We start from the raw sequence: 26,657 nt of genomic DNA, 5'->3' as shown, positions 1-26,657 counted from the left end.
CCAACAGACTCAGTGAGCTGCGGTGAGCGGTTCTTCTAACGCCAGTAGATAGGTACGATTCGGTGGTCAGGTACCTACTGCATAGACGTGTACCCTGAGGAGTTCAGGTACTTAATGTTGAAGCCAGTAGACGTGTACCCTTCGGTGGTCAGGTACCTACTGCTTAGGTGTGTACAGCGAGGCGCTCAGGTACATAATATTTCTAAAGCCAGTAGACGTGTACCCTTCGGTGGTCAGGTACCTACTGCTTAGGTGTGTACAGCGAGGCGCTCTGGTACATACTGTTACTAAAGCCAGTAGACGTGTACCCTTCGGTGGTCAGGTACCTACTGCTTAGGTGTGTACAGCGAGGCGCTCTGGTACATACTGTTACTAAAGCCAGTAGACGTGTACCCTTCGGTGGTCAGGTACCTACTGCTTAGGTGTGTACCGTGAGGCACTCAGGCTCTTACTGCTCTAAGGCCGGCTCAGCAGCCCCCACATTGGGTTTGATGACGCACCCAGTGGTACTGCCGGCCGGCAGGTTAACTATTTAACCGCTAGTTTGGCAGGGGCCGCAACACCCCCACCACAAAAGGACCGACACACAAAGATCAATGTAATATGTATCCCGAACCGTCATCCCGGATATGATCGTCCAGAAATCATTCTAGATAATCATTATCCTCCCGGACAGGCCACTCATATATTACAAAAAAGTAATTTTTAAAAGAAGAGTGATGTTAAGATTTACTTCTTTTGTAATAAAGAGTTCGGGATACATAAATACACACATTAATATAAATTAATCTTTAATATATAAAAATCAACTATCTTTGGTCTAGAGGTATTTGAACTATGATATAATAATAATATGTACATGTTACTATAATAAATTATAATCAGCATTTTACTAAAATATAATTAATAACCCTACACAGGGTACAACTCTTGACACTACTGTCACTATATATATATATCTCTATGCTAAAACAATAAATTATAAATAACATTTTTATAATAATAAATTACAATCAACTGCCTCTCACGACACGAAGTCAGTCACACGACACTGTTCAGTGTACACTACAACCAGGCCATCTTCAGTGTCCCACGACACCCTTTTCATCTCAGTGTTCCACTACGGTCCTGTGCATATCTCAGTGTTCCACTCCATCGTACGTCCCTCAGTGTCACACTACGGTCCTGGCCCAGTTCAGTGTAACACTCCAACCTTTTCTTCATGTAATGTCCCACTAAACAGCATCTGACGACTCCGGCCCACAGTTGATCAACGTAGACGGTGAGTCCACAGACATCACCGGTAGTCCAGTAAATCCTCTCCAAAGGCGGTTGACACACCGCTAGCCGAACACCATGCTGCAAGCTCACTGAATGCGGCCGTCAAGTAACTGAGGCCAACAGACTCAGTGAGCTGCGGTGAGCGGTTCTTCTAACGCCAGTAGATAGGTACGATTCGGTGGTCAGGTACCTACTGCATAGACGTGTACCCTGAGGAGTTCAGGTACTTAATGTTGAAGCCAGTAGACGTGTACCCTTCGGTGGTCAGGTACCTACTGCTTAGGTGTGTACAGCGAGGCGCTCAGGTACATAATATTTCTAAAGCCAGTAGACGTGTACCCTTCGGTGGTCAGGTACCTACTGCTTAGGTGTGTACAGCGAGGCGCTCTGGTACATACTGTTACTAAAGCCAGTAGACGTGTACCCTTCGGTGGTCAGGTACCTACTGCTTAGGTGTGTACAGCGAGGCGCTCTGGTACATACTGTTACTAAAGCCAGTAGACGTGTACCCTTCGGTGGTCAGGTACCTACTGCTTAGGTGTGTACCGTGAGGCACTCAGGCTCTTACTGCTCTAAGGCCGGCTCAGCAGCCCCCACATTGGGTTTGATGACGCACCCAGTGGTACTGCCGGCCGGCAGGTTAACTATTTAACCGCTAGTTTGGCAGGGGCCGCAACACCCCCACCACAAAAGGACCGACACACAAAGATCAATGTAATATGTATCCCGAACCGTCATCCCGGATATGATCGTCCAGAAATCATTCTAGATAATCATTATCCTCCCGGACAGGCCACTCATATATTACAAAAAAAGTAATTTTTAAAAGGAAGAGATGTTATGGTAAGATTTACTCCTTTTGTAATAAAGAGTTCGGGATACATAAATACACACATTAATATAAATTAATCTTTAATATATAAAAATCAACTATCTTTGGTCTAGAGGTATTTGAACTATGATATAATAATAATATGTACATGTTACTATAATAAATTATAATCAGCATTTTACTAAAATATAATTAATAACCCTACACAGGGTACAACTCTTGACACTACTGTCACTATATATATATATCTCTATGCTAAAACAATAAATTATAAATAACATTTTTATAATAATAAATTACAATCAACTGCCTCTCACGACACGAAGTCAGTCACACGACACTGTTCAGTGTACACTACAACCAGGCCATCTTCAGTGTCCCACGACACCCTTTTCATCTCAGTGTTCCACTACGGTCCTGTGCATATCTCAGTGTTCCACTCCATCGTACGTCCCTCAGTGTCACACTACGGTCCTGGCCCAGTTCAGTGTAACACTCCAACCTTTTCTTCATGTAATGTCCCACTAAACAGCATCTGACGACTCCGGCCCACAGTTGATCAACGTAGACGGTGAGTCCACAGACATCACCGGTAGTCCAGTAAATCCTCTCCAAAGGCGGTTGACACACCGCTAGCCGAACACCATGCTGCAAGCTCACTGAATGCGGCCGTCAAGTAACTGAGGCCAACAGACTCAGTGAGCTGCGGTGAGCGGTTCTTCTAACGCCAGTAGATAGGTACGATTCGGTGGTCAGGTACCTACTGCATAGACGTGTACCCTGAGGAGTTCAGGTACTTAATGTTGAAGCCAGTAGACGTGTACCCTTCGGTGGTCAGGTACCTACTGCTTAGGTGTGTACAGCGAGGCGCTCAGGTACATAATATTTCTAAAGCCAGTAGACGTGTACCCTTCGGTGGTCAGGTACCTACTGCTTAGGTGTGTACAGCGAGGCGCTCTGGTACATACTGTTACTAAAGCCAGTAGACGTGTACCCTTCGGTGGTCAGGTACCTACTGCTTAGGTGTGTACAGCGAGGCGCTCTGGTACATACTGTTACTAAAGCCAGTAGACGTGTACCCTTCGGTGGTCAGGTACCTACTGCTTAGGTGTGTACAGCGAGGCGCTCTGGTACATACTGTTACTAAAGCCAGTAGACGTGTACCCTTCGGTGGTCAGGTACCTACTGCTTAGGTGTGTACAGCGAGGCGCTCTGGTACATACTGTTACTAAAGCCAGTAGACGTGTACCCTTCGGTGGTCAGGTACCTACTGCTTAGGTGTGTACCGTGAGGCACTCAGGCTCTTACTGCTCTAAGGCCGGCTCAGCAGCCCCCACATTGGGTTTGATGACGCACCCAGTGGTACTGCCGGCCGGCAGGTTAACTATTTAACCGCTAGTTTGGCAGGGGCCGCAACAGCAGGTGATGGAAATGATGATAGCTTCCAGACCTTTAAAAGTAAACAAAAGAGAAAAAGTGAGAAAGGACTAGAGCGTCGACGTAGTCAGACTCACTTGACTCGTACACAATGTGATACTAAACGTCCTTGGTGCACAGAGGCTGCAAGAAGTCTTCAAAGGAAGAATGTGTTAAGCTGAACTTCCCTGACAACACCCCGCTGCCTGCTAAGTGTGCATGACTAATGGAAGCTGTAAACAAGCATCCTAACTCAAGGATCCAATTTAGGAAAAACACACACAACTTTGTGTTTGTGGAACAGAATAAAGAGCTGATCAATGATCTACTTAGTACACCTTATGGGGATATTAAGCTGCTCCGACCTCAATCAGACACTCACCACTTTAAAAAATGGGTCAGTATCATAATCTTTGGATACCCTCTCTGCATGGACCCATCCCATCTGAATCTAAGTGAGCATATCATCAAGCCTAAAAGACTTAAAGGAAAATCCCAAATTATTGCCAGTTGGGTGGGTCCTGTGCCCCTCCCCCGGAATATCTGGGTGCATGGTTTACGTTTCCTAAACATCGAAGTGTACCTACCCCCTAAACGTAGGTGTTACAAATGCCAGCACTATGGCCATGTTGCAGTAGACTGTGGAATACTACATTCTTGGTGTGGTAAGTGTGCTGGGAAACATACCACTAGAGAATGCACAGTAGGCCCTGACAGCCAAAAATTTAAGTGTATTAACTGTAAAGAAGTTGGGGTTACAGTTTCCCACAAGGACTGCAGTCAGAACCCAAACAACCTTCGAGGTAAACCTGATAACAGTCCTTTAATGGTAACTGAGGATGGGGCCATCCAGTCTACCACAGCCAGATCTGAGACTGAACCTCTGCAAAGTGTGCAAGAACCCCACCTCACTGCAAACAATTCTGGTGATACCAGAATGCCATCACACACACGAGCTGTGGAGGAGCTAGCCATCCCTGCTAGCACATATGGAACTACTGGTCTGCCACTACAGATACCTATGGCTACACCTGAATATGGGGATGAGTTTGTCATTTCTCCCAATACACACAACTACAACAGTCAGACGGACACCACACAGGTAACCTCCCTGGAAATTGGAGATGAGTCAGATGCACAGGACCTACCTGCAATGAATGATGAAACAGATAACACTAATGTAACCATGGTACCTGTTAAGGTGATAGGTGTTAAAGGAAGCACTAACCCAGAAGTGCCATCCTCCGGAGTGGCATTGGATCCGCCTGACCTTCCTCATATTATAACAAATTTCCAGAAAAAAATTGAGCATCTTGAACAGATCCTGACAAGTTTAATAAATATATGTAATCAGGATGATGCTCTTGAGCATGGTGATGATGTCAAAAGTGCAGCAATCTCCGTTCAGCTTCCAGCAATTTGTGAGAAAGAAGCCCATAACTCTTGCCTTCAAAACTTGCCTCATAACTGGCTGCCAAAATGCCGAAAATGCTTAAAAATAAAGGTTCTGAAGATAAAGACGTACAAACTATGCTATTTGCTCTTAAGTGTCTGCACACTGCAGTCAAAGCATAATAGTTTTACCATCTTATGAGCAAGAGATTGTAATAACTCACTACAATGGATACATTACAAATCTTTTCATGGAACATTGCTTCCATCAGGAAGCGGTTGCCTGACTTACATCATATTAGTGCAACCAAGAATATTGATGTCATCTGTTTGCAGGAATGTAGATTGAAAGATGGAGCATCTCCACCAAACTTGCCTGGATATGCAGCTTATAACCTAAGGTCAACCAACTGTTGTGTGATGTATGTCAGAAAGAACTTGCCACATTCACTCCTTTCCTTGCAGAGTCGAGTTAACATGCAGTATCATGGTGTCAAAGTATATGCAGGCGATTTTTCCATAAACATTTTTAATCTCTATGCCCCAGCGAACCAGCTTCGACCTGATGCTTTACCAGATCGCATCAATAGTGAACCTACCATCATTCTTGGAGATTTTAATGCCAGACATAAGAATATTGGTGGGTCTATTACAAACACCAATGGAACTAAACTAGTGAGATTGCTGAATGAGCATGATAATGTTCGAATTGTGGGCACTACTGAACCTACTCACATATATGGTGGCATACTAGATCTGTGTCTTGGATTTAATACATCATATACGATGCATGACTCTGTCATAGTTGATGATCTTCTATCTGATCACTTCCCAAGACTAACAACTGTCAATCTTGATCACATCTCCAGCAATCAAGGAGCTAAATACAGAAGGAGGAAACTTATTCTCAAACCAGAACACAGAGACAACTTTATTAACCACTTGGATCAATGGTATAAGAATTACGAGCCCACTGGCACACAAAAATTTAATGATGATTTAATTACCACTATTGAGAGTGTTCTCACAGATCAAGTGGGCAGGAATAGGAAACACAGACCCTCCACTATAAATAACAATAAAAACCAATGTAAATACTATAATGATCCACAGCTGCGCAATCTAACACATGCAGCTAGGAGGATTGGTAAAGCATACCGTGAATGTAGAACCCCAGACCTGCTCAGAACGTTCCAAGCTGCACTAACAAATGCAAGGAATAGAAAGGAAGAACTTAGGCAACAGGAATGGGAACAGTTTGTTAGTGGATTAAATAGGTCCACCCCTTTGAGTTTGGCTTGGAAAGGTATAAATAAAATAACCAGGAAAAAGACTGGCAATGTTGCTCATCCCTTTCCTCTTGAAAAAGCAAATGACCTCATAAATGACTGGTCCAAAACATCCAGGCATGAAAGCCTTCCATCTCATATTAGAAAAAATTTAGAGAGTACTTCTGAAGAAATGTTGAAACTGATTAATTTTATGAGCCAAAATATTGATGAGAGTGATTGCCTCTTTACCGAGTATGAATTAGATAATGCATTAACCAAAGGTCGATCAACTGCTCCTGGAGAGGATGGTATAACCTATGATATTCTCAGAACTCTAAGGCACGTGCCTGATAACCCTTTGTTGGCACTGTATAATCTCAGTTACATTGAGGGCGTTCTTCCTACTTCCTGGACCAATAGTCTCATTGTGCCTATCCCTAAGCCCCAACAGCCTGATACATTTAGGCCGATCTCCTTAACTAGTTGTCTTTGCAAAACTTTTGAAAGAATGATGCTTAACAGATTGTACTACAGAATCAGACATCAACTTTCCCCCTACCTCTATGGGTTCATGAAAGGTAAAAGTGTGCAGAACTGTATTTCCACCTTTCTCACTGCACACACCTCTACTAGTTTTACCACTTTTCTTGATCTAAAATCTGCATTTGATATTGCAAACAGAACCGTTATACTACATGAACTAGCCAAAATGAATATTGGTGGTAGCTTACTCTGCTGGATAATAGGATACCTGTCAAATAGAGTATCCTCTGTCCTTTACCAAGGCTTCAGAAGTGATTCTAAAGAAATGTCTTTAGGTACACCGCAGGGAGGAGTTCTTAGTCCCATGCTATTTAATATTCTGATTAATGCTCTCCTAAATGCTCTACCTGCCTCACCTAAACATATAGCTATAAGCTATGCTGATGATATCATGATCCATACAACAGGGCATAAGAAGATGAATACCATTCTTAATGAAGTTCAAGCAATTTGTAATCGACTAGGCCATCCCCACCCATCTATTTGCAGGGTGAAATCATTAGCTACGTTAAAACTTACAGATATCTTGGTGTAGATGTACCCTTTAACAAATCCACTATACCACAACTAAACAAGAAATGTAAAGCTAGGCTAAATGCTCTCAAAGCTGTTGCTGGCTACAATCCCAACTATGGTGCTAATGTGAGAATCGTGAGAATGATGTACATAGCCTATGTTAGGTCCTTAATTGATTATGCTGCTCCCATGTTGATATTAGCTAGAGAAAGTTCCCTCCGACCCTTGGAGTTAATGCAAAATGAAGCTCTCAGGACTATTCTTGGCTGTCCCAGATCTACAAAAGTTCTTAACATGAGGAAGGAGCTTGGTATTTCTAGTATCAGTGATAGGATTGTTGAAATTAACACTGTACTCGGTATTAGAATGTTGAGAAACGAACCAGACACTGTCACAGTGAATCTTACCAAGTGTCTAGAGGTAAATACACACAGATCTAAATGGATTGTGAAAACGTGCAATTGCATTAAGTTTTATAACCTGCATGAACTGTATCACTGTAGGCAACAAGAGCATTTCACCCCTCCATGAAAGATGTGTTCATTTAATATCACATACCTACAAGTCCCTCCCAAGAAGCTCATTGCTAGTAATCCCTTCCTTAAATCTCTTGTTAGAGCAACTGCTCAAGAAGAAATTTTTCGCCTAGCTGGTAGTAATAAGTTATCACAAGTTATATACACTGATGGATCTAAACAGGAGTCTTCTGGCAGGGCTGCATCTGCTCTTGTTGCCACCTCCCTAGTTAAGAACGATAATAAATTTGTTGAGTTAGGCATAAGAATTAACTGGGCGTCTACACTGCAAACTGAATTGTTTGCAATCCTAATGGCGCTAAAGCTAACCTATGACACTGAGCTTGACTCTATCATCATTACTGATTCTGTCATCATTGAAGGCTCTTGGCTCATATAATGACTCCAACAACATGCTCATTGGGGAAGCCAGGTATAGATACTCAAAAATTAGGGACAAAGGAATTAATGTACAATTGCTATGGATCCCATCACACATTGGATTACTCCTTCATGATAAAGTTGATATGTTAGCCAAGAAGAGTATCCAGAAGGAGAACGTAGAATATAACTTTGGTATAACTGTGTCTAGCATTAGGAATAATATTAGGAGAGAAGTAAATAATGAAGATGATTGTTATAGGAATGCAGTTAGAAGCCTGAGTAGATCTATAACCCACTATGATAACATGAACGTAGATAAGTATGTTTATGGAGCAACTTGCAATGTGAACAGACTGACTGATGTTGTAGTGGCCAAGCTTAGGCTTGGTTACAAGTACTTCTGGCAGTTTGGGAGACACACACATGATGATCAAACTAAATGTAAATTATGTGATCAGGCATATGGTCACTCTCTTGAACACTATGTGCTTAATTGTCCACTTATTGAGGAATACAGAGACAGACAGTATAATAACCTATGTGACATGTCAAGATATCTTATTAATGAAAATAAGATACCAGATATACTAAGCAAATTTCCTAAATTTGCTTGTAACAGATAAGTGAACTATAGATATGTAGATATAAATCCATATGTATTCCTGTTAACCCTTTGGGGCCTAGTTCCTAGGCCTTTTGTGTATCCACATGCTCTCGCGCTACCGTCCACAGGATGGATATGGGGTGCACAATAAACTAGCCACTTCGGTGGCAAAATCTAAATCTAATCTAACCCCTTCTACTCGCACCCCCCACTCACTCGCCCCCCCTGGCACCAGGATCTCTCAGTTACACCTCATCCCCCGGCACTAACACCATCACTCGTCCTCAGTAACGCCCCACCCCCGGCACTAACACCATCACTCGTCCTCAGTAACACCCCACCCCCGGCACTAACACCATCACTCGTCCTCAGTAACGCCCCACCCCCGGCACTAACACCACTCGCCCTCAGTAACGCCCCACCCCCGGTACTAACACCATCATTCGCCCTCAGTAACGCCCCACCCCTGGCACTAACACCATCACTCGCCCTCAGTAACGCCCCACCCCCGGCACTAACACCATCACTCGCCCTCAGTAACGCCCCACCCCCGGGACTAACACCATCACTCGCCCTCAGTAACGCCCCACCCCCGGTATTAACACCATCACTCGCCCTCAGTAACGCCCCACCCCCGGTACTAACACCATCACTCGCCCTCAGTAACGCCCCACCCCCGGCACTAACACCATCACTCGCCCTCAGTAACGCCCCACCCCCGGCACTAACACCATCACTCGCCCTCAGTAACGCCCCACCCCCGGTACTAACACCATCACTCGCCCTCAGTAACGCCCCACCCCCCGGCACTAACACCATCACTCGCCCTCAGTAACGCCCCACCCCCGGCACTAACACCATCACTCGCCCTCAGTAACGCCCCACCCCCGGTACTAACACCATCACTCGCCCTCAGTAACGCCCCACCCCCGGTACTAACACCATCACTCGCCCTCAGTAACGCCCCACCCCCCGGTACTAACACCATCACTCGCCCTCAGTAACGCCCCACCCCCGGCACTAACACCATCACTCGCCCTCAGTAACGCCCCACCCCCGGTACTAACACCATCACTCGTCCTCAGTAACGCCCCACCCCCGGTACTAACAACATCACTCGTCCTCAGTAACGCCCCACCCCCGGTACTAACACCATCACTCGCCCTCAGTAACGCCCCACCCCCGGTACTAACACCATCACTCGCCCTCAGTAACGCCCCACCCCCGGCACTAACACCATCACTCGCCCTCAGTAACGCCCCACCCCTGGCACTAACACCATCACTCGCCCTCAGTAACGCCCCACCCCCGGCACTAACACCATCACTCGCCCTCAGTAACGCCCCACCCCTGGTACTAACACCATCACTCGTCCTCAGTAACGCCCCACCCCCGGTACTAACACCATCACTCGCCCTCAGTAACGCCCCACCCCCGGTACTAACACCATCACTCGCCCTCAGTAACGCCCCACCCCCGGCACTAACACCATCACTCGCCCTCAGTAACGCCCCACCCCCGGCACTAACACCATCACTCACCCTCAGTAACGCCCCACCCCTGGCACTAACACCATCACTCGCCCTCAGTAACGCCCCACCCCTGGCACTAACACCATCACTCGCCCTCAGTAACGCCCCACCCCCGGTACTAACACCATCACTCGCCCTCAGTAACGCCCCACCCCTGGTACTAACACCATCACTCGTCCTCAGTAACGCCCCACCCCCGGTACTAACACCATCACTCGCCCTCAGTAACGCCCCACCCCCGGTACTAACACCATCACTCGCCCTCAGTAACGCCCCACCCCTGGTACTAACACCATCACTCGTCCTCAGTAACGCCCCACCCCCGGTACTAACACCATCACTCGCCCTCAGTAACGCCCCACCCCCGGTACTAACACCATCACTCGCCCTCAGTAACGCCCCACCCCCGGTACTAACACCATCACTCGCCCTCAGTAACGCCCCACCCCCGGTACTAACACCATCACTCGCCCTCAGTAACGCCCCACCCCCGGTACTAACACCATCACTCGCCCTCAGTAACGCCCCACCCCTGGTACTAACACCATCACTCGCCCTCAGTAACGCCCCACCCCCGGTACTAACACCATCACTCGCCCTCAGTAACGCCCCACCCCCGGTACTAACACCATCACTCGCCCTCAGTAACGCCCCACCCCTGGTACTAACACCATCACTCGTCCTCAGTAACGCCCCACCCCCGGCACTAACACCATCACTCGCCCTCAGTAACGCCCCACCCCCGGTACTAACACCATCACTCGCCCTCAGTAACGCCCCACCCCCGGTACTAACACCATCACTCGCCCTCAGTAACGCCCCACCCCTGGTACTAACACCATCACTCGTCCTCAGTAACGCCCCACCCCCGGTACTAACACCATCACTCGCCCTCAGTAACGCCCCACCCCCGGTACTAACACCATCACTCGCCCTCAGTAACGCCCCACCCCTGGTACTAACACCATCACTCGCCCTCAGTAACGCCCCACCCCCGGTACTAACACCATCACTCGCCCTCAGTAACGCCCCACCCCTGGTACTAACACCATCACTCGCCCTCAGTAACGCCCCACCCCCGGTACTAACACCATCACTCGCCCTCAGTAACGCCCCACCCCCGGCACTAACACCATCACTCGCCCTCAGTAACGCCCCACCCCCGGTACTAACACCATCACTCGCCCTCAGTAACGCCCCACCCCTGGTACTAACACCATCACTCGTCCTCAGTAACGCCCCACCCCTGGTACTAACACCATCACTCGCCCTCAGTAACGCCCCACCCCTGGTACTAACACCATCACTCGCCCTCAGTAACGCCCCACCCCTGGTACTAACACCATCACTCGTCCTCAGTAACGCCCCACCCCCGGCACTAACACCATCACTCGCCCTCAGTAACGCCCCACCCCCGGTACTAACACCATCACTCGCCCTCAGTAACGCCCCACCCCCGGTACTAACACCATCACTCGCCCTCAGTAACGCCCCACCCCTGGTACTAACACCATCACTCGTCCTCAGTAACGCCCCACCCCCGGTACTAACACCATCACTCGCCCTCAGTAACGCCCCACCCCCGGTACTAACACCATCACTCGCCCTCAGTAACGCCCCACCCCTGGTACTAACACCATCACTCGCCCTCAGTAACGCCCCACCCCCGGTACTAACACCATCACTCGCCCTCAGTAACGCCCCACCCCTGGTACTAACACCATCACTCGCCCTCAGTAACGCCCCACCCCCGGTACTAACACCATCACTCGCCCTCAGTAACGCCGCACCCCCGGCACTAACACCATCACTCGCCCTCAGTAACGCCCCACCCCCGGTACTAACACCATCACTCGCCCTCAGTAACGCCCCACCCCTGGTACTAACACCATCACTCGTCCTCAGTAACGCCCCACCCCTGGTACTAACACCATCACTCGCCCTCAGTAACGCCCCACCCCCGGTACTAACACCATCACTCGCCCTCAGTAACGCCCCACCCCCGGTACTAACACCATCACTCGCCCTCAGTAACGCCCCACCCCTGGTACTAACACCATCACTCGCCCTCAGTAACGCCCCACCCCTGGTACTAACACCATCACTCGCCCTCAGTAACGCCCCACCCCTGGTACTAACACCATCACTCGTCCTCAGTAACGCCCCACCCCCGGCACTAACACCATCACTCGCCCTCCTCCCACAAGTACCCCCGACACCCAGCAGTACCCACAGCAGTAACAATGGCAGCCAACAAAAGCAGCAAACTATTAACGTCTTCACTTTTAATTGAAATATCAACAACTTTCCACTCTAAACGTTTCTTATTGATTTTTTCTCCTCATTTTTTCCTCATCCTGTTTCTTACCCTTTCTTTTCCTATTTCTTTTGTCTCTTTATTTTTGCGTAGCATATATATATATATATATATATATATATATATATATATATATATATATATATATATATATATATATATATATATTATATATAATGTGCCGAATAGGTAAAATTCGTCAGTTAACAAGAACTCGTTTAAAATTAAGTAGTTTCTAAAATTTTCTCTTATACGTTTAAAGATATATTTTTTCTCATTTATGTTAATGTAAAAATTAATAATTTTGTACCAAAAGAACTTTAGAAAACTTACCTAACCTTATAACAAGCGCAATTTAATTTAGTCTAATCCAACTAAGTATATTTTAGATAAGTTTACAATAATTTAATAATAAACAATCACAATGAAATATATATTTCGTTAGGTTCAGAATGATTTTTGCGAAATTATTTTATACACAAATTTTCGCTTGACTTTTTCGGCAAGAAGAGCTTTACTATTTAAGCCCAAATTGCAAGTTTTACCTATTCGGCACATATATATATATATATATATATATATATATATATATATATATATATATATATATATATATATATATATATATGAAACAATCGCAGACGGGCGATTTTAACTATGCTAGACAAACGACGCGGGGGGGGGGGAATCTGAAGCTCAAGTACTTTCACACTTCTCAGTGCATCATCAGGAGCTGTGTAAAGCTACAAACTCTCCCTGCTTTAGTTGCTCTCTTGCAACGGTGCACAGCTCCTGATAATGCACTGAGAAGTGTGAAAGTACTTGAGCTACAGATTCTTCCCCCCCCCCCCCCCCCGCGGCTTGTCTTGCATAGTTAAAATCGCCCGTCTGCGATTGTTTCATATATATATATATATATATATATATATATATATATATATATATATATATATATATATATATATATATATATATATATATATGGCTGATACCTATCTCCAATACACCAGGGAGGAAGGAGGGGCAGCTGCCAGCTTCAGGGAGTCCCAAAAGTCTAGAAAATATGGAGAACTTGCCCATCATTATATGTTTGTTCCCATAGGCTCAGAGACCCTTGGCTCATGGGGAAAGAGTGCATTTAAATTCCTTAAGGAGCTGGGAAAAAGACTCGTCAGGGTAACTAGGGATCCCAGGGCAGCTAGTTTTCTGTTCCAGCGGCTCAGTGCGGCTGTTCAAAGGGGTAATGCCTGCTGTATTTTGGGCACACGCCCCAGCTCTGAGGAGCTGGATGAGATTTTCGCCTTATAATCGGTGATACACACGTAACAACATGTACCTTATATGCCACCTATATATATATATATATATATATATATATATATATATATATTATATATATATATATATATATATATATATAATAATATATATTTATTTTTATTATTATCACACTGGCCGATTCCCACCAAGGCAGGGTGGCCCGAAAAAGAAAAACTTTCACCATCATTCACTCCATCACTGTCTTGCCAGAAGGGTGCTTTACACTACAGTTTTTAAACTGCAACATTAACACCCCTCCTTCAGAGTGCAGGCACTGTACTTCCCATCTCCAGGACTCAAGTCCGGCCTGCCGGTTTCCCTGAACCCCTTCATAAATGTTACTTTGCTCCCACTCCAACAGCACGTCAAGTATTAATATATATTAGTATTATATATATATATATATATATATATATATATATATATATATATATATATATATATATTTCTCACATTATCAAGGATAGTTCCTTGATAATGTAAGAAATCACGAAAACGCTTGGAATTTCACTATTTTTCACAGTGGTTACTCCTCTCCCACCGGGGTAAGATAAAAAAAAGAAACCCAGTGACCATCACTCATTTAATAGCTGTCTTGAAAGAACTTGCAGACATAGATACATATATTTATGTATCTGGCAAATTAAAATTGAAGTCTGTTTTGTAAAATAAGGGATACAATAGTGAATACGGTTCGTGTAGACGCGGGTTATAACATGGAGAAAGAAATATCAAATATCATTCATTTATGACTCACGAAATCGTAATGACACGATTGCAAACAAACCATACCACGGTCAGGGCTTGAACCCGCGTCGGTTTGGAGTTTCACGATCATTCATTTACATCGTCCAGTAGTTTTCAAGAGGAAGCTGGATCACCCGATGACAATGACAGGTCGACCTGGTTGTGATGTCTTTGTCGGCTTGCAGACTGCTGGAAGGAACAAGTCGGATTGATCAGGGATAAAGTCAGTCCTACGGTTGGGCTTCAGGAGTTAAAATAACAGTCGATACCGGTCACAGAGAGAGAGAGAGACAAACGTGTAGCAAAAATTCAGACTTTCCTGACCTGATCGTGAGCAGTGTCTGGGTACAGTCTTAGACTTGCTGTGAATGCCGAGGTAAAGCTTTGACTCCGCCTCCTCTTGCTTCTACTCACCTGACTGCAGTATATAAGCCACTTCTCCGAGCATATGCTGTACTTTCAAGACTGATGGACTGAGCACATCGATTTCAGACCGAAGGATTGATTACCTCAAATTACTCGTCTCCTTTCACCGTTTTTCTTTGTATTGGAAGTCACTGGCTGGCGAAACGTTTCCTCAAAGATTCCCAAATGTTGCACCACTAGTGATAAAAGTTCCAATATGAACTTTTCTTTTCTTTCCGTCTCTTTATTGCCAGACGTATCATGTTTTTATTCTTATGATTAATTATACGTTTTTAAAAGTTTATGTAAACTACCCAAACTCGGCTAAACCCAACGTAACTCAAAAGAAAATGGCTTTTAAAAATGTGCAGGACACGTTAAGAAAATAGTGTTGGGCACCACGTTGTGAAACCGACGTAGTAAAATTAGAATTGTTTGTCTAATGTTCCAATGGCTCTTGTGTGTTTTAATAATGGTAAAACCAGTTATGTTTCGGAAACAGTGAGAAGAGGCGAACGTTCCGCTAGATTATTGTAAACGACGTGTCTTGCTTTATCCTTGTTGAAGTAACTGAAGAATGCTTCTTCTGATGGTCTTCAAACTTTAAATTTAGACATTTAACTGAATTATAAATTTATGCCTTACTCTGTAGTGTGTGTTTTGCGGGTATTAAAGTAGGTGGGGCTGGGCTTATAGGGTATAATTTTAACTTTCTTGGATCATTGAGGTAGACAAGGCTGGGCTTAGCTTTCTTGCCTCACGCAGCCACCGAAATGTATCGAGTTTTAAGTGAATCACATTACCAATATCGTGTACTTGTTGCTTGTTGCCATGTTTCTCAACTTCAGACAAAGATTAAAAAAGAAAAAGTGTCGTTTCCATTAATTTTAAAGTTTCCAGGCAATCTGTTTGAAAATATTTGAAGTTCTTGTATGAATCTGCATTTTTAGCAGCGTTTGTAAAAGACGCTTTTTAAAGATTTATTTTTCTTCGCTGAGGTAGGTAAAGACTGTACATATTACCTTGTGTTGAGTGTGTCCTCTGCACACTTGTGTTGCTCTGCACACTTGTGTTGCTCTGCACACTTGTGTTGCTCTGCACACTTGTGTTGCTCTGCACACTTGTGTTGCTCTGCACACTTGTGTTGCTCTGCACACTTGCAGTGAAGAACTTGTCGCCACACACTTGCAATAATTGTGTTGCTCCACACACTTGTAGGTGAGTGTGTTCTTTACACTTTAGGCGTGTTCCCTTATAATTTAGGTGATTGTCATCCTTACTTGTAGGTGAGTGTCATTCTTCCTTGTAGGTGAGTGTCATTCTTCCTTGTAGGTGATTGTCATTCTTCCTTGTAGGTGATTGTCATTCTTCCTTGTAGGTGATTGTCATTATTCCTTATAGGTGATTGTCATCCTTGTAGGTGATTGTCATCCTTGTAGGTGATTGTCATTCTTCCTTGTAGGTGAGTGTCATTCTTCCTTGTAGGTGATTGTCATCCTTGTAGGTGATTGTCATCCTTCCTTGTAGGTGATTGTCATTCTTCCTTGTAGGTGATTGTCATCCTTGTAGGTGATTGTCATTCTTCCTTGTAGGTGAGTGTCATTCTTCCTTGTAGGTGAGTGTCATTCTTCCTTGTAGGTGATTGTCATTATTCCTTATAGGTGATTGTCATCCTTGTAGGTGATTGTCATTCTTCCTTGTAGGTGATTGTCATTCTTGTAGATGATTGTCATTCTTCCTTGTAGGTGATTGTCATCCTTGTAGGTGATTGTCATTCTTCCTTGTAGGCGATTGTCATCCTTGTAGGTGATTGTCATTCTTCCTTGTAGGTGATTGTCATTCTTCCTTGTAGGTGATTGTCATTATTCCTTGTAGGTGATTGTCATCCTTGTAGGTGATTGTCATTCTTCCTTGTAGGTGATTGTCATCCTTGTAGATGATTGTCATTCTTCCTTGTAGGTGATTGTCATCATTCCTTGTAGGTGATTGTCATTCTTCCTTGTAGGTGATTGTCATCCTTGTAGGTGATTGTCATCCTTCCTTGTAGGTGATTGTCATTCTTCCTTGTAGGTGATTGTCATTCTTCCTTGTAGGTGATTGTCATTCTTCCTTTTAGGTGATTGTCATTCTTCCTTTTAGGTGATTGTCATTCTTCCTTTTAGGTGATTGTCATCCTTCCTTGTAGGTGATTGTCATTCTTCCTTGTAGGTGATTGTCATTCTTCCTTGTAGGTGATTGTCATCCTTGTAGATGATTGTCATTCTTCCTTGTAGGTGATTGTCATTCTTCCTTGTAGGTGATTGTCATTCTTCCTTGTAGGTGATTGTCATTCTTCCTTGTAGGTGATTGTCATCCTTCCTTGTAGGTGATTGTCATTCTTCCTTGTAGGTGATTGTCATTCTTCCTTGTAGGTGATTGTCTTCCTTACTTGTAGGTGATTGTCATTCTTCCTTGTAGGTGATTGTCATTCTTCCTTGTAGGTGATTGTCATTCTTCCTTGTAGGTGATTGTCATTCTTCCTTGTAGGTGATTGCCATCCTTCCTTGTAGGTGTGTCCTCCCTCACTTGTAGGTGAGTGTGTCCTCCCTCACTTGTAGGTGAGTGTGTCCTCCCTCACTTGTAGGTGTGTCCTCCCTCACTTGTAGGTGAGTGTGTCCTCCCTCACTTGTAGGTGTGTCCTCCCTCACTTGTAGGTGAGTGTGTCCTCCCTCACTTGTAGGTGAGTGTGCCCTCCCTCACTTGTAGGTGAGTATGTCTTCCCTCACTTGTAGGTGAGTGTGTCCTCCCTCACTTGTAGGTGTGTCCTCCCTCACTTGTAGGTGAGTGTGTCCTCCCTCACTTGTAGGTGAGTGTGCCCTCCCTCACTTGTAGGTGAGTATGTCTTCCCTCACTTGTAGGTGAGTGTGTCCTCCCTCACTTGTAGGTGAGTGTGTCCTCCCTCACTTGTAGGTGTGTCCTCCCTCACTTGTAGGTGAGTGTGTCCTCCCTCACTTGTAGGTGAGTGTGCCCTCCCTCACTTGTAGGTGAGTGTGCCCTCCCTCACTTGTAGGTGAGTATGTCTTCCCTCACTTGTAGGTGAGTGTGTCCTCCCTCACTTGTAGGTGAGTGTGTCCTCCCTCACTTGTAGGTGAGTGTGTCCTCCCTCACTTGTAGGTGAGTGTGTCCTCCCTCACTTGTAGGTGAGTATGTCTTCCCTCACTTGTAGGTGAGTGTGTCCTCCCTCACTTGTAGGTGAGTATGTCTTCCCTCACTTGTAGGTGAGTGTGTCTTCCCTCACTTGTAGGTGAGTGTGTCCTCCCTCACTTGTAGGTGAGTATGTCTTCCCTCACTTGTAGGTGAGTGTGTCCTCCCTCACTTGTAGGTGAGTGTGTCTTCCCTCACTTGTAGGTGAGTGTGTCTTCCCTCACTTGTATGTGAGTGTGTCTTCCCTCACTTGTAGGTGAGTGTGTCTTCCCTCACTTGTAGGTGAGCGTGTTTCTCACCACACTTCTCCTTTACCAGTTTCCACTTCTTTCTTCGTTTATCTCGTCCTCTTCTTCCCTCGCTCCATCACATCCTCCTCTTCCCTTTCCCCCATCTTATCCTCCCCTTTCCCTAGCTGTTTCCTCTTCCTTCCTCTTTGCACCTCTACCCTCCAAGCATCCGGCGAGTCTTCATGGCCATGAAAGCTCTCTCTCTCTCTCTCTCTCTCTCTCTCTCTCTCTCTCTCTCTCTTTAACGTCATGTGCTACCATCTATCCCCCCCACCCCGCTGCTTCTCAGATTTTGCTCAAGATAATTACTAATTGATTTTTTTAGCTGGCTTTTTCCGCCAAGTTAAATTTCAGGTTTCCTCCGGATGAGTTTTGTGGCTCAAAGTCTTATGGTCGAGTGTTGGACCCGACTCTTCCTGCTGAGGCCTGTGTGTTTGTGTGTGTGTGTGTGTGTGTGTGTGTGTGTGTGTGTGTTAAAATGTTTTTCTTCCTTTCTGACAGAATTACCAGTGGAAGTGTCTGGGAAGAGTTTCGAGGCAAGGTGCTGCGGTCGTCCGAATTAACTTGAGTGATGCATTAATGTATGTGTTTACCTTGGAGGCGACCGGTCAGGCTGAGGGAGTATGTGTCGGGGTCTAGGTCTTCAGGTTGGTGTGTAAGTCCTCCCCGACTCGTGGTGGTCACCGAGTTGTGCTTGCGATGGTCGTGACACAAGTTGTGACCCCCGACTCTTACCTGGATACCTGGAGGTTATTCCGGGGATCAACGCCCCCGCGGCCCGGTCCATGACCAGGCCTCCCGATGGATCAGGGCCTGATCAACTAGGCTGTTACTGCTGGCCGCACGCAGTCCGACGTACGAGCCACAGCCCGGCTGATCCGGCACCGACTTTAGGTATCTGTCCAGCTCTCTCTTGAAGGCAGCCAGGGGTTGGGTCTACTTGACCGACGTCTACTGGACTCTTGGGTTGACATGACCAATGTCTACTGGACTCTTGAGTTGACTTGGCCTACGTGTACTGAACTTTGGGTTTGTCTTGATCTCTGTGTGTACTGGACTCTTGGAGATGTCTACTGGACTCAGGTCTCCCGGGCGCTGTCGTACGCTCTCTTGACACTGTATGGATGGATCTACCACCACTTCATCCAACTCACTGCATATATCAACCGCCCTAAGAGGTCCCTATTGTTATTCTGTCTTTTTAACTTCTCGATCTGGTTCCTAGCAAGTCTGCCAATATCTCTTAGGATTTTATGTGTCGTGAACATGTCCTTCCTTTCTCTACTTTCCTCTATAGATGACACAGAGCCATAGAGTGGAACTCCATCTTAAAAACAAACACGAGAAAACGTTAAAAGAATGTCCAAAGATTTGCAATAAGACTTGCACCACAGCTGAAAGGGATGCCGTTTCTGAAGAGACTCGGAGAGCCGATTATGACCCTGGAAGAAAGGAGAGAAAGGAAGGAAGGAAGGACATGTCAAGATTGATGGCCCGTGGACGTCGGCTCCAGGCTGAAGGACTGATTACCTCAAACTCCTCATCTTCCACCTTTCTCTGCATTGGACTGAAGAAGCCACTGGGTGGCGAAACATTTCCAGAATAAACATATCCAAATTTTGCACAAGTGTCTCATTTATCAACTTGTTGGCTTTATAAATCGTTTATTCACTTCTCTGTATTGCTTACAACGTTGATTTTCTTGACGTACTGACATGCTGTCTGGATGTCGTCTCTATTAGCTCATTCCGCTGGATCAGTTTCAGTAAAAGCTGACAGCAGTGCCACTTTCTGGAAGAAATGAAGACTGGAACCACTTACGAAATTGGCGAATAATTCTTTCATTAAGCTCAGGCGATGCAAGATCAAGGATTGTCAAGATAGATCAATAACACGATTTCTAACAGACCACGGCGTTTTGGGATTCACTTGCCATGGGTTCGAGCCCAGCCCGTTGCGTGGTTTGTTTATAGTCGATTTTTCAGAACCTTCCTATAGTTACACTGTTACCCTGTGCTACCAGTAGTGCCATTGTAACTGTGTTCCTGTAGTTTCCATGTGACCCCGTGCTACTTGCAGTGCCACTAAATTCCCGTGATACCTGTAGTGCCACTGTGTCCCATGCAGTACTAGAAGTGTCGCTTCACTTTGGGTGACGTGTCCTCGTGACGGGTCCTCGTGACGTGTCCTCGTGACGTGTCCTCGTGACGTGTCCTCCTGACGTGTCCTCCTGAAAACATAGCGAAGTGATCTCACCTGAACACCAGAGATGACGTAGTGCTATGCTACTGTTACTGAGATGACGATACAGTGCTGAACTGTTGTTACTAAGATGACGGCAGTGCTGTATTGCTGTTACTGAGATGATGCAGTGCTGTGCTGTTCTCAGTAACAGCAATACAGTGCTGTATTGCTGTTACTGAGATGACACAATGCTGTGCTGCTGTTACTGAGATGACAACACAGTGTTGTGTTGCTGTTACTGAGATGACGACACAGTGTTGTGTTGCTGTTACTAAGATGACGACACAGTGTTGTGTTGCTGTTACCAAGATTTCTTTATTTTCAGAGCGCTTAAACTTTTTAAAACCTCCAAATTAGTTCATGACGCGGAAGTTGCTAGAGGAACCATGAGTCAGGATGGTATGTAGTGGTGCATTGAGTGCGTCGCTGGAGGAAATTGCGAGAGGAACCACGAGCCAGGATGAACTGAGTATACTATAAACTCTAATCAAACAATAGGTCAAAAAAATAATGTAAGGGATCTGGGAGTGCTAATGTCTGAAGATCTCACGTTCAAGGATCACAACAGTGCCACGATCACAACTGCAATGAAAATGATAGGATGGATAATGAGAACGTTCAAAACAAGGGATGCCAAGCCACTGATGATCCTATTTAAATCACTTGTTCTCCCTAGGCTGGAATACTGCTGTACATTAACATCTCCATTCAAAGCAGGTGAAATTGCAGATCTAGAGAGTGTACATAGATCCTTTACTGCACGTATAAGTTCTGTCAAGCACCTTAACTACTGGGAACGCTTGGAAACACTTGACTTGTACTCACTGGAACGCAGACGAGAGAGATATATCATAATCTACACTTGGAAAATCCTAGAAGGAATGGTTATGAATCTGCACACAAAAATCACTCCCTATGAAAGTAAAAGACTGCGCAGGCGGTGCAAAATACCCCCCAATGAAAAGTAGGAACGCCATTAGTACACTAACAGAAAAATAAAAAAGTGTCTGGGGCCCAGGACTGTTCAACAGCATCCCAGCAGGCATAAAGGGAATTACTAATAGGCCCCTGGAAGCTGGACAGTTATTTAAAGTCGGTGCCGGATCAGCCGGGCTGTGGTTCGTATGTTGGACTACGTGCGGCCAGCATTAACAGCCTGGTTTATCAGGCCCTGATCCACCGGGAGGTCTGGACCGCGGGGGCGTTGATCCACGGAATATCCTCCAGGTAGGTAGTGGCGCATTGAGTGCATCGCTGGAGTGGAACATTGAGTGCATCGCTGGAGTGGAACATTGAGTGCATCGCTGGAGTGGAACATTGAGTGCATCGCTGGAGTGGAACATTGAGTGCATCGCTGGAGTGGAACATTGAGTGCATCGCTGGAGTGGAGCATAGAATTTTATCCCGGCTTGTTCGTCATCTTAAACTGAGAAAGAATTAGAATGATCTTAACGACATACTGAGAGAGAGAGTGAAAGGAGGGATGGGAGGGAGGGAGAGAGAGGGGGGGAATAGGAGGGAGGGAGAGGGAGAAAGAGTGGGATGGGAGGGAGAGGGAGAGGGGGAAAAGGGGTATGGAGGAAGAGGTAAAAGGAATATGGAGGGATAAAAGTGTCTGGGAAATGGTCATGTAAGATCCTATTAAAGAAAGCTGATAACTTTAGCTTAAAGAAATGGTAGGAAAGGTTGTATCCCCTTTACCTTACCCCCCTACCTTACCCCCTACCTTACCCCCTACCTTACCCCCTACCTTACCCCCCTACCTTACCCCCTACCTTACCCCCTACCTTACCCCCTACCTTACCCCCATACCTTACCCCCCTACCTTATCCCCCTACCTTACCCCCTACCTTACCCCCTACCTTACCCCCTACCTTACCCCCATACCTTACCCCCCTACCTTACCCCCCTACCTTACCCCCATACCTTACCCCCTACCTTACCCCCCTACCTTATCCCCCTACCTTACCCCCTACCTTACCCCCTACCTTACCCCCTACCTTACCCCCTACCTTACCCCCATACCTTACCCCCCTACCTTACCCCCCCTACCTTACCCCCATACCTTACCCCCTACCTTACCCCCCTACCTTATCCCCCTACCTTACCCCCTACCTTACCCCCTACCTTACCCCCTACCTTACCCCCTACCTTACCCCCCTACCTTACCCCCCTACCTTACCCCCCTACCTTACCCCCCTACCTTACCCCCATACCTTACCCCCTACCTTACCTTACCCCCCCCATACCTTACCCCCTACCTTACCCCCATACCTTACCCCCTACCTTACCCCCTACCTTACCCCCCTACCTTACCCCCTACCTTACCCCCCTACCTTACCCCCCTACCTTACCCCCCTACCTTACCCCCTACCTTACCCCCTACCTTACCCCCCTACCTTACCCCCCTACCTTACCCCCCTACCTTACCCCCCTACCTTACCCCCTACTTACCCCCTACCTTACCCCCCTACCTTACCCCTACCTACCTTACCCCCCATACCTTGCCCCCCCTACCTTACCCCCTACCTTACCCCCTACCTTACCCCCCTACCTTACCCCTACCTTACCCCCTACCTTACCCCCTACCTTACCTTACCCCCTACCTTACCCCCTACCTTATCCCCTACCTTACCCCCCTACCTTACCCCCCTACCTTACCCCCCTACATTACCCCCTACCTTACCCCTACCTTACCCCCTACCTTACCCCCTACCTTACCCCCCTACCTTACCCCCATACCTTACCCCCCTACCTTACCCCCTACTTTACCCTCTACCTTACCCCCTACTTTACCCCTACCTTACCCCCTACTTTACCCCTACCTTACCCCCCTACCTTACCCCCTACCTTACCCCCCAACCTTACCCCCTACGTAACCCCCTGCCTTACCCCCTACCTTATCCCCCTACCTTACCCCCCTACCTTACCCCCCTACCTTACCCCCTTACTTTACCCCCCTACCTTACCCCCCTACCTTACCCCGTACCTTACCCCCTACCTTACCCCCTACCTTACCCCACTACCTTACCCACCTACCTTACCCCCCTACCTTACTCCCTACCTTACCCCCTACCTTACCCCCCTACCTTGCCCCCCTACCTTGCCCCCCTACCTTGCCCCCCTACCTTGCCCCCCTACCTTGCCCCCCTACCTTACCCCCTACCTTACTCCCTACCTTACCCCCTACCATACCCCCCTACCTTACCCCCCTACCTTACCCCTACCTTACCCCCTACCTTACCCCCCTACCTTACCCCCCTACCTTACCCCCGTACCTTACCCCCTACCTTACCCCCTACCTTACCCCCTACCTTACCCCCCTACCTTACCCCCCTACCTTACCCCCCTACCTTACCCCCTACCTTACCCCCTACTTTACAACCTACCTTACCCCCAACCTTACCCCCCTACTTTACCCCCTATCTTACCCCCTACCTTACCCCCAACCTTACCCCCCTACCTTACTCCCTACCTTACCCCCTACCTTACCCCCTACCTTACCCCCCCTACCTTACCCCTACCTTACCCCCCTACCTTACCCCCTACCTTATCCCCCTACCTTACCCCCCTACCTTACCCCCCTACCTTACCCCCCTACCTTACCCCCTACCTTACCCCCTACCTTACCCCCTACCATACCCCCTACCTTACCCCCTACCTTACCCCCCTACCTTACCCCCTACTTTACAACCTACCTTACCCCCCAACCTTTACCCCCTACCTTACCCCGTACCTTACTCCCTACCTCACCCCCTACCTTACCCCCTACCTTACCCCCTACCTTACCCCCTTACCTTACCCCCTACCTTACCCCCCTACCTTGCTCCCCTACCTTACCCCCTACCTTACCCCCCTACCTTACCCCCCTACCTTACCCCCCTACCTTACCCTCCTAACGTACCCCCTACCTTACCCCCTACCTTACCCCCTACCTTACCCCCTACCTTACCCCCCTACCTTACCCCCCTACCTTACCCCCTACCTTACCCCCCTACCTTACCCCCTACCTTACCCCCTACCTTACCCCCCTACCTTACCCTCCTAACGTACCCCCTACCTTACCCCCTACCTTACTCCCTACCTTACCCCCCTACCTTACCCCCCTACCTTACCCCCCTACCTTACCCCCCTACCTTACCCCCTACCTTACCCCCTACCTTACCCCCTACCTTACCCCCCTACTTTACCCCCTACCTTAAACCCCTACCTTACCCTACCACCTTACCCTGCTACCTTACCCTCCTATCTTGTCCTCCTACCTTACCCTTCCACCTTACTGTCCTACCTTACCCTCCTACCTTACCCTTCCACCTTATTCTCCTACCTTACCCTCCTACCTTACCCTCCTACCTTACCCTCCTTACCTTACCCTCCTTACCTTATTCTACCATCTTACCCTGTCACCTTACCCTACCACCTTACCATCCTACCTTACCTTCCTGTCTTACCCTACCACCTTACCATCCTACCTTACCTTCCTATCTTACCCTACCAACTTACCCTTCTACCTTACCCTCCTATCTTATCCTATCACCTTACCTTCCTACCTTACCCTACCACCCTATCCTCCTACCTTACCCTACCACCTTACCCTCTTAACTTATCCTGGCACCTTACACTACCACCTTACCCTCCTACCTTACTTTGCCACCTTACCCTACCACCTCACCCTCCTACCTTACCCTCCTACCTTACCCTGCCATCTTACTCTACCACCTTACCCTCCTACCTTACCCTCCTACCTTACCCTACCACCTTACCCTACCACCTTACCCTCCTACCTTACCCTCCTACCTTACCCTACCACCTTACCCTACCACCTTACCCTACCACCTTACCCTCCTACCTTACCCTCCTACCTTACCCTACCACCTTACCCTCCTATCTTATCCTACCACCTTACCCTACCACCTTACCCTCCTACCTTACCCTACCACCTTACCCTCCTACCTTAACCTACCACCTTACTCTACCACCTTACCCTACTACCTTATTCTTCATTATTTTACTACCTTATTCTTCCTCACCCTTCTTTATTCTTTTTACGCTCCTTCATTATTCTTCCTTATTCTCTTCTCTTATCCACTTTTACCCTTACGTCGCCTACCCTCTCATTTTCATTACCTTCCTCCTTTAATAATGTATTCTTTCTCACTCTCTCACCCTTCTCTTTATTTCCTCTGCCTCTTATTCCTTTCCATTCCCTGATTCCTTCTACCTTTTTGTTTTTCTTTCGCTCGTTTTATCCAGTGTTGTCTATCACTTCTCTGAACATCAAATATTTTCCTTTTCTGCTTGCCATCCTTCAATCCTTCTTCAGTTTCTCTCCCTTTCTTCATTTATGCCTTACTTTTCCCCACTCATTTCTTCCTTCTTTTCTTTTCCTTAATCACCTATCTCTCTGCTCTCCCGTGAACCATTTTTATCCCCTTCACCTCTGCCATCCTTCTCAGCACTCTTCCTCTTCCTTTCCTACTATTCTCCTCCACTCTTTCACCACCACCACCGCCTCTTCCTCCTCTTCATCCGTCTTCGTCGTCTTCTTAGCCATATTTACCTTTTCCGTTTTTGTTCATCTCGTCATTTTCTTTTATTTTCTTCTTCTATTCTTCCATCTTTCTCCTCTACCTTCTCGTAAGTGCGTCTCCTCTTCCTCGTTTGATCCCCATATTTTTACCCACTCCTCATCCCATTTAGAGCCGTTAGGCACTGATAGCCTTGTTTTATAATCTGTAAGAGCCCCTGGGATTACGTGTGTAATATATATATAATTATATATATATATATATATATATATATATATATATATATATATATATATATATATATATATATATATATATATATATATATTATATACAT

Source organism: Cherax quadricarinatus, chromosome 33 (assembly GCF_038502225.1).
Source record: "Cherax quadricarinatus isolate ZL_2023a chromosome 33, ASM3850222v1, whole genome shotgun sequence".
In the NCBI taxonomy this organism is placed as follows: domain Eukaryota; kingdom Metazoa; phylum Arthropoda; class Malacostraca; order Decapoda; family Parastacidae; genus Cherax; species Cherax quadricarinatus.
Note: the sequence above shows the minus strand (reverse complement) of the source record.